General features: G+C 38.3%; 1 long non-coding RNA gene across 1 annotated transcript; it reads left to right on the top strand.

Annotated features, from left to right (window-relative positions):
- The first annotated feature begins 1069 nt into the window (after window positions 1-1069).
- LOC122314409 lies at window positions 1070-3076 on the top strand. The gene is made up of 3 exons (XR_006243705.1): window positions 1070-1532; window positions 2135-2179; window positions 2347-3076. It is a non-coding gene; the product is annotated as an uncharacterized LOC122314409 (long non-coding RNA).
- Window positions 3077-7559: the final 4483 nt, after the last annotated feature.

Consider the following 7559-nt stretch of genomic DNA (forward strand, 5'->3'; position numbering starts at 1 on the left):
TTATATCTCTCTATTATAAAAAGTACCTATCTAACGGTTATTTAACAGTAATTCTTGTTTTCTTATTTTTCCGTCTATTTTTACTGTTTTATTTAACACCGTGTAAATTGATCGGATCTACGTCAGTTCTTCTTCTTAATTTCTTTAACCTTTACGTCTTCTATTCTGCATATTCTCATTCGTTTAACTCTCCAAAGCCAAACTCCTTTCCTTACGTCTGTTCGTCTTCTCTCTTCTTTCAGTTTTCAGATCTTTCTCTTCATCCCGAAAATGAAATCCAAGAGGAAAAGTGAAGAAGATTCGTGCTCGATTTTTTTCCTTTCTTATATGCCCTTCAGCGTGCGTTTCTTTTCTTTCTTTCCATCCTCGGTAGCTTCACTAGCAATGGCTTGGGATCTCAGATCTTCAATCAAGGCATTCAAATCAGAGTAAGAGGATCCTCCTCCTTCAACAGAGTTCTTTGCCATCTTCATAAGCTCCCGAACAAAGGCCATCGCCTCGGGTAGCCCAGCTCCACCATGTCACTTTCCCCACGGTGCCTCTGTTTTTCCTGAGGTAAGCCTCTGCCGCACGCCTTTTCTTCTTCTCTGTAGGGCAGCCGCACCAGCCTCTAAATCTAGAATTTGTTTCTTGTTTACTTAGGCCTTCAGCCTTCAATTTTCAGAATGCTTGTTTTATTGGCTTTAATCACAAGGATGCCCTTTTACATTTAATCACAACAGTTTGTCTTCTGTAGCGATGGTTTTTTTTTTAATTTTTTTTTAATGTCATTGAAGCTGGTTTGTGGTAGATGATCAAGATTTGATTTTTATTTATTTTTTTCATTTTAAGGATCCAATTTCTTTGTTTGTGAAAAAAAAATATATGGGTTTCTTTGTGATAAATGGCTTTCTTTTATTTTACTTCAGGTTCATATTTCTCATTTTCTATGGTTTTTTTGGGTTAGATGCAAGCATTACAAAAGCAGATGCAAGATTCGAGCTCCCTGGTGTAAAGGGATGTTAGGTTTGTTGAGTAAGTTTTAATCAAGCAATGTAGTTTTCTGTTTCAAGCTGGTTTAAGCATTGTAGTTCCCACCCCCCCACCAAAAGTTTTGATCTTAGTTTGAGGATTGTAGCTTTTTTTTTTTTTTTTTTTTCATCTTGTGGTAGACGATCCAAGATATGATTTTTATTTTTTATTTTCCTTTAAAGGATCTGATTTCTTTGTTTTTGAAAAAAGAAGTATGGGTTTCTTTTTTATTTCTGGGCTTTGTTTCGTTAATAGCCTAAGAAAGCGTTATTTTTGGGGGTCGAGGTTTCTTTGCTGCTGCGTCGACTATCTCGTCGTTTTTACAGAGAGAAGCTTCTGATGCACTGATATAAAAGGAGAGAAACTACACTGTTCAAGAGAGGCGGTGCTTTAGGGACTTTTCATCTTCCGGTGCTTTGTTTGTTTTTCTTTTGTAATTGAAGGAAGACAAGGATAGAGATGGAGTGGCCCGCTTGTGTGGACGAATACGAGAAGCTTGTGATCCGGATGAACACTCCCAGGTCAGTTCCTTTTCCTTCTATGAATTCCCAGTCTCTGGGTCTGGATTTCGACCTCTTATTCCCTCATGGAGACATACGTCACACACACACACACACTAACAGTGGGTACCTTTTCTATTTGGGTTTCTGGTTTTGACATTTAAAAAACTGGTTTAATTGTGCCTGATTTTGCATTTTTCTTCTCAGTTTGGCCTTGATATTGAGATTTCCTAAGAGAAGTTCTTTCGTTCGCTGCATATGTTTCCTTCAGGCTTTAGACTCCTAAGCTTGCTTTTGATTTGGTTTGAATTATTTTTTACCGTTTCAAGGTGAATGTCGTAGGAATTCGGACGATTTTATATTTAATTTTAATTTGTGAAATTTATACCTTTGAAAACGTGGTACTCAATTTGAACTTCGGACTCTCTGGTTTCCCATATAGAAAACCCTTTCTTAAGAAACATGCCTGAGATTCGGTTTTCTCCTTAATTAATTTATCTGAATAGAATTCCTTAGTATTCCATCAGTTTAATGCATTTTTAAGACCCGTGTTTATCTGTAGTTCCAAAATTTTGGAAAACAAAAAAGTTTGCCTCTGTCTTGACCTTTCCACCATTGCGCAGGGTCGTGATCGACAATGCCGTCTGCCCAACTGCGAGTTGGTCACGGTGAGCCTTCCACTAAATCCTCAAAAATCATCTTCAATGGTGTCCTTGCTAACTTTCTGGCACGCTTTTGCGTCTTTTTATTTTTTTCGAGTTAAAAACATGTTCACGCTACTTCCACAAGTTTCTGACACATGGATTAATGACGGTTTTTTCATCTTTGGCTGCAGTTTTCCATGTGACTGATCAAGATGGAAACAAACTGATGGACGAGAGCGTTATCAGCTTATTATTATCTCACAATAAAAATCCTATCCTAACCCCGTGTGATTCGCACGTACAAGGGACACGTGAACAACCGGAACTTTGTCGGGCTATCAGGGTGGAGAAATGGCGGGTTACTCGGTTGCGGATCGGAGAACAACCAGCTTTTTGTGTACGATTTGAGGTGGGGTGAGCCTATATGGGTGCATGGGTTCGAGCCAGTGAGTCGAGCCCGGCGCGAGGATGAGTTCGTTAGTAGCGTGCGTTGGAGGCAAGTTGGGGACGAAAGCTGCGCACTTGTGGCCGGGGATCAGATGGAGTTTTGCAGGTTTTTGTGGGCAAAAGGAAGCCAGATTTAAGTCTGTCGACCCATAAATGATATGCATTCATATATCTTTATTAGCAGCACAAAGAGAGAGAAAAGAAAAAGAAAGACAGACGCCATGCACTTTGCCTAGGTGTTATTGATCATTTCTTTTTTTTCTAATCAGCTGTTATCTGATCATGATCTGCTAACAAAACTGCAAAACCTGCATGGTGCATTTTCTTTAAACCCCATGTTTTATATTTTAGGGGAGATTTGGTGAGTTTGATTTGTTTTGACTCTTTCATTTTCCCAAGGCAATCTTCACATTTACTGGTTGTACTACATATGGCCTGCATGTAATTAAGCTGATCGTTTTTATTTCTGGGCAACCTGCTGTAAGCTAATTGAATGCCTTGTTTGTATTTTGTTTTGCTACTTGAGATAAATGTTCATCGATCCAATGTACTTTTATACTTGGGACAACATGAAGAAAACAGTCTTTTTGCTTCATATATATCAACATGCCGGCACAAATTGTTGGCACGCCCTTTTGCACGATATTGAAAGAGAGTACCAGTCTCTCTCTTGGAGATACTGAACAATGGAAATACACTCAAATAACTATTGGAGATCAGATTGTCAAAGATTTTTAATTAATTCAACCATTGAAATATTTGTTCTCAACTAGGGATCATTCTATCTTTATGGAATTTAAACCAGTACATTTTTATACAGATGCAAGATTTGAAGAAAAAGAACTAGGATAAAATATCAAATATCATATCGTCATCATGATTAGCAGTATGGATAGATAGATCATCATGATCTTTCTTCCTTTGAAAAAAATCTGTTTATAAGGTTATTTAGATCAAGACGAAAGGTCAATCATATGCAATGCGAATAGATGGTCTTTCTTAAGTGAAATGCAGATAGATGGTCTTTTTTCCTTCGAGAAATTATGAGCTTATTTACCGACAAATCAAACTGGCCGGGCGGCCTGCTACAGTACTTGTGTTTTGAATTAATTATATTTCTAATGATGTGATCCCGTGGTACGTAGAAGTGTGCTGCTTGTAGGTACGTAGCAAGCATAACTTCTTCTCTTCTTTTTTTTTTTTTTTTTTTTCCCCTCATAAAGAATATTCATATTTTTCAAATTTTTATAAAATGGCCCAACGAATCAAGAAGAAAGTAGTAGAAGGCCGGGTGGGTTCTGACCACTAATTTATAACTCATTAAAGTGAATCTTTAATTAGACTATAATAAATTTGAGTAATTTTCAAGTCTTAGGACTTTTTTTTATTGGACCTTCTGTTTAGGATTTCAAAACTTGTACCTTTTCCTTCCCTTGACCTCTGCAAATGTTACGGATTTTTTTGTTTTGTTTTTTGCAATCGGCTAGAAGGCACAGGTCAGAAAAAAGATAAAAAAAAACAAAAAACAAACAGGTCAGAAAAAGAAGTTAAAAGAAAAAAAATAATACGAATATAATACTTGTAGATATATATATATATAATATTGTAGATTTGATTTTAAACAAAAATATAATTTAACTATAGGAGTAAATTAATCATTGTGACATCCGGCCAAAATATACATATTAAAAGATATTATAATTCACTAACTTATTATTATCTAAAAATATTTCCTAAAATTTACTTTTTGTTTGTATTAATTAATTTTTTTTTATAAACAATTATATTTTTTTATTAAAAATTTTATCTTATCCAACTAAGTAAACGTGTTTTGCACGTAATTCCGACCTAGTATATAAATAGGTGGTTGAAGCCCTAGGAAAAGAAGGAGAAAGAATCGTGCGTGCATGGGAGACGTGCATGGAATGGATTCTAATATTTGGTTATAAGGCTTGGTTTTGGGCGGGCTTTTTCCTTAAGACTTTAGGATATCCATTCAACCTTTAAAAATATTATAACTTGTTCTACTAATTTTCTCGGCCCAATAAAATATTTCACCTAATATTCTAAAAATATTTAAAGATTTAGGTTGTATTTAAATGTTGGATTGAGTTGAATAAAATATTATTAAAATATTAGTTTCAAATATTATGAGTGTGTTAGAATTTGAAAAAGTTAAATTTTTTTATTATATTTTATATAGAAATTTAGAAATATGTATGAGGATTTGAAAAAAGTTAAATGATGAGATGAAGTGAGTTGATGGGGGTTTGGTAACCAAATTGGGCCTTAAACTTACTTAGCAAGCCCAATAAAATTATTCGATAACTGCCAAAAAAAAAAAATTTGGGCTCGTAGTCTAATCCGACAATACTCGTAAATTTCTAGTGGACTTTTTATTCGTATAAACCAATAATTTTAGAAAGTGACTTGGTGCTAGATCCAGGTGTTACAAGAGTATGAAACCATTAATAATAAATGCGAGCAATAATTGGATGTTGTATTTTCTTACTTTGAACCTTTATATATCGAATTATAATATAATTGTTAACATATATAGATGAAAAAAAGTTATATTGCACATGAATGTTGTTGGTCGGATCGTGATGATGCATGCGATATGTTAGTTTTGGATGTTTTAATTTTTGGTTCAAATTATAAGTACAAATTAAAATGCCTGATGGTCTAAGATTCGAGTTATGTTTATCATTTCGAGAAATGGTATACTGTTATTATATTTTTTATACGATGTTTTGACTTCTTTGCAACCCAATTAGAATTAAGTACCGCTACAATGAATGGAAACAAATAAAGCAGCCCCATCTCAAATGTACATATGATCAGTTCGGGCGGCTCATAAGGACGACAGTACGTACGTGCCATTACAACCGTCGGGCCGCTCATAAGGAGGACAGTACGTACGTGCCATTACAACCAATGTAATCCAGAAGGTTCAACAATTAAAGAATTTTATTTTCGCCAGCTAGTTATAAAGAAAATAACAAATAAAATCAAGTTACCAACTTAAAATCTAGCCTTGAGATAAGATCAAAAACTAAGCTAAGAGACAAGGTAAAAAAAAGATATGAAAAAATATTCAGAGAGTTTAGACTCTTAAAAGGCAACCACTGAGTGGACCGCCGAAAACCTTCTATCTTCACCTAGACTATCCCCAACAGCCATAGTCGTGCAGGGTGGTGTCCCAACCGGGGACACCATGCACATAACGTGCATCTGTAAGGCTCATGACGGCCAAATATAAGCTAATTAAGGGTCCCGACGATCACCACTTAGACCTGCGGCGGCCTGGGTCACTGCCGAAATGGTCCTTCACCATGGAGGCGAAGTCTGCTACACTAGCTATGTGCATGAGGCATGCACATGGTTGAATCCTACCTCGCCCACTCATCGTGGGCAGGCGAGCCCACCAGTAGCAGACTCTGGGATCCCCGGTGATGTCTGTCACCAACAAGATGTCCCTTGGCCATAGCACCCCAACATAGTGGCAATCTCCATTTCTCGTCAAGCACATAGGCGACCGACAGTTGCAAAACCACCCTTCTTGACCATGGGCTTTTCGCCCATGGGGTGTTCCTCCTCACCACCCTCCTCTGTCACAGGTTTCTCGCCCATGGTGGTCTGCTTAACCACTTCCCCGACATGGGGGTCTACTTGACCGCCTATTTGTCACGATGATCTACTTTACCACTCACCTCAACCATGGAAGCTCCTCGTCAATGGAGGAAGCTCCTCACCACCCTCCTCGACCCCATGGCGAGCAATTGTCCCTCCTAGGTACTGCCTCGCGTGGGCAGTGATTACTACTCATAGCGAACTTATGGGCAAACTCCCTAACTCATCAACAATTAATCATATGGCAAGCAAGCTCCTTTGCCAGCCCACTGTGACTCACTATTCTCGTGACAGATTACTACTCCACTATGTACGCATCCACAATTGCTTGCCCCTAGCGACGGGAAGCAAGCTCACCAACTCTGAGCAGCTCAACAACCCAATAGCATCTCACCACCCTCATGGTTGGCAACAGCTCACCTTTGCTAGACCAACGAGCAGCCCACACACCGACCGATAATTGTCCACTCACAAAAACTTTGCTCGCCATAGAGGAGATCACCGCCCCCATGTGCTCACCCACTGTGAGTTTCTCTCCCAAAGTATTTTATGCACCCACAGCAAAAACCATTCTTAGCGAATAACTCCAGATTGGAAAAAATAGAAAGTAGGGATAAAAGTTGATTTAGTTTGTCTTTCTCAAACTTGCTATTTGAAATTCATTTTTCTACTAACAAATATGATTTTTGGCAGTTCCTCGTAAAACTCCTCAACATTCCACGAGAATCCTAATGGCTACACGACCCAGGAATATACTTCACAAGAATTCACTTGCACGAACAGAATATCACATACGAAGCCCCTCTCGGGCATCTTAATCTATCTTCATTATAATAGATTGCTCAGTATCGCGGGCACCCCTGAGCCTTCATCATGCTTTAGCAAAATGGCTCAAGTTCACAAATCTCAAACTTGTAATTTGTATTATACTAACTTATTTGGTTTTTGGTGGAGACCTCTCAGGGCGGTCAAACTCAACATCCTGCCATAACAGTGCGGTCAAAGATCCCCCCAAGCACCCAAGACTTATGGTGAAAAGGGCGAATAGGTCAAAAGACCTCCCGCGAGCCCCCAAACACCAAAGACGAGTCCTAGACTTATGGTGAAAAGGGTGCACAAGTCACAAGACCCCGTGACCCTCACAATCAAAACAGGCAGGAAAGGTCAATGATCGACCGACCCTACTCACACCTAGCCAAGAGTCAATAGGCAAGATAAGTCATCAAATTGCCCGACCTCCCTTGTGACTAGCCAAAATTTGGGAAAGGTCAAGGAGCATATGACCTCCCAACAACTCCCTGGACTGCCTGACTTCTCCCTGACA

Source organism: Carya illinoinensis, chromosome 6 (assembly GCF_018687715.1).
Source record: "Carya illinoinensis cultivar Pawnee chromosome 6, C.illinoinensisPawnee_v1, whole genome shotgun sequence".
Lineage (NCBI taxonomy): Eukaryota > Viridiplantae > Streptophyta > Magnoliopsida > Fagales > Juglandaceae > Carya > Carya illinoinensis.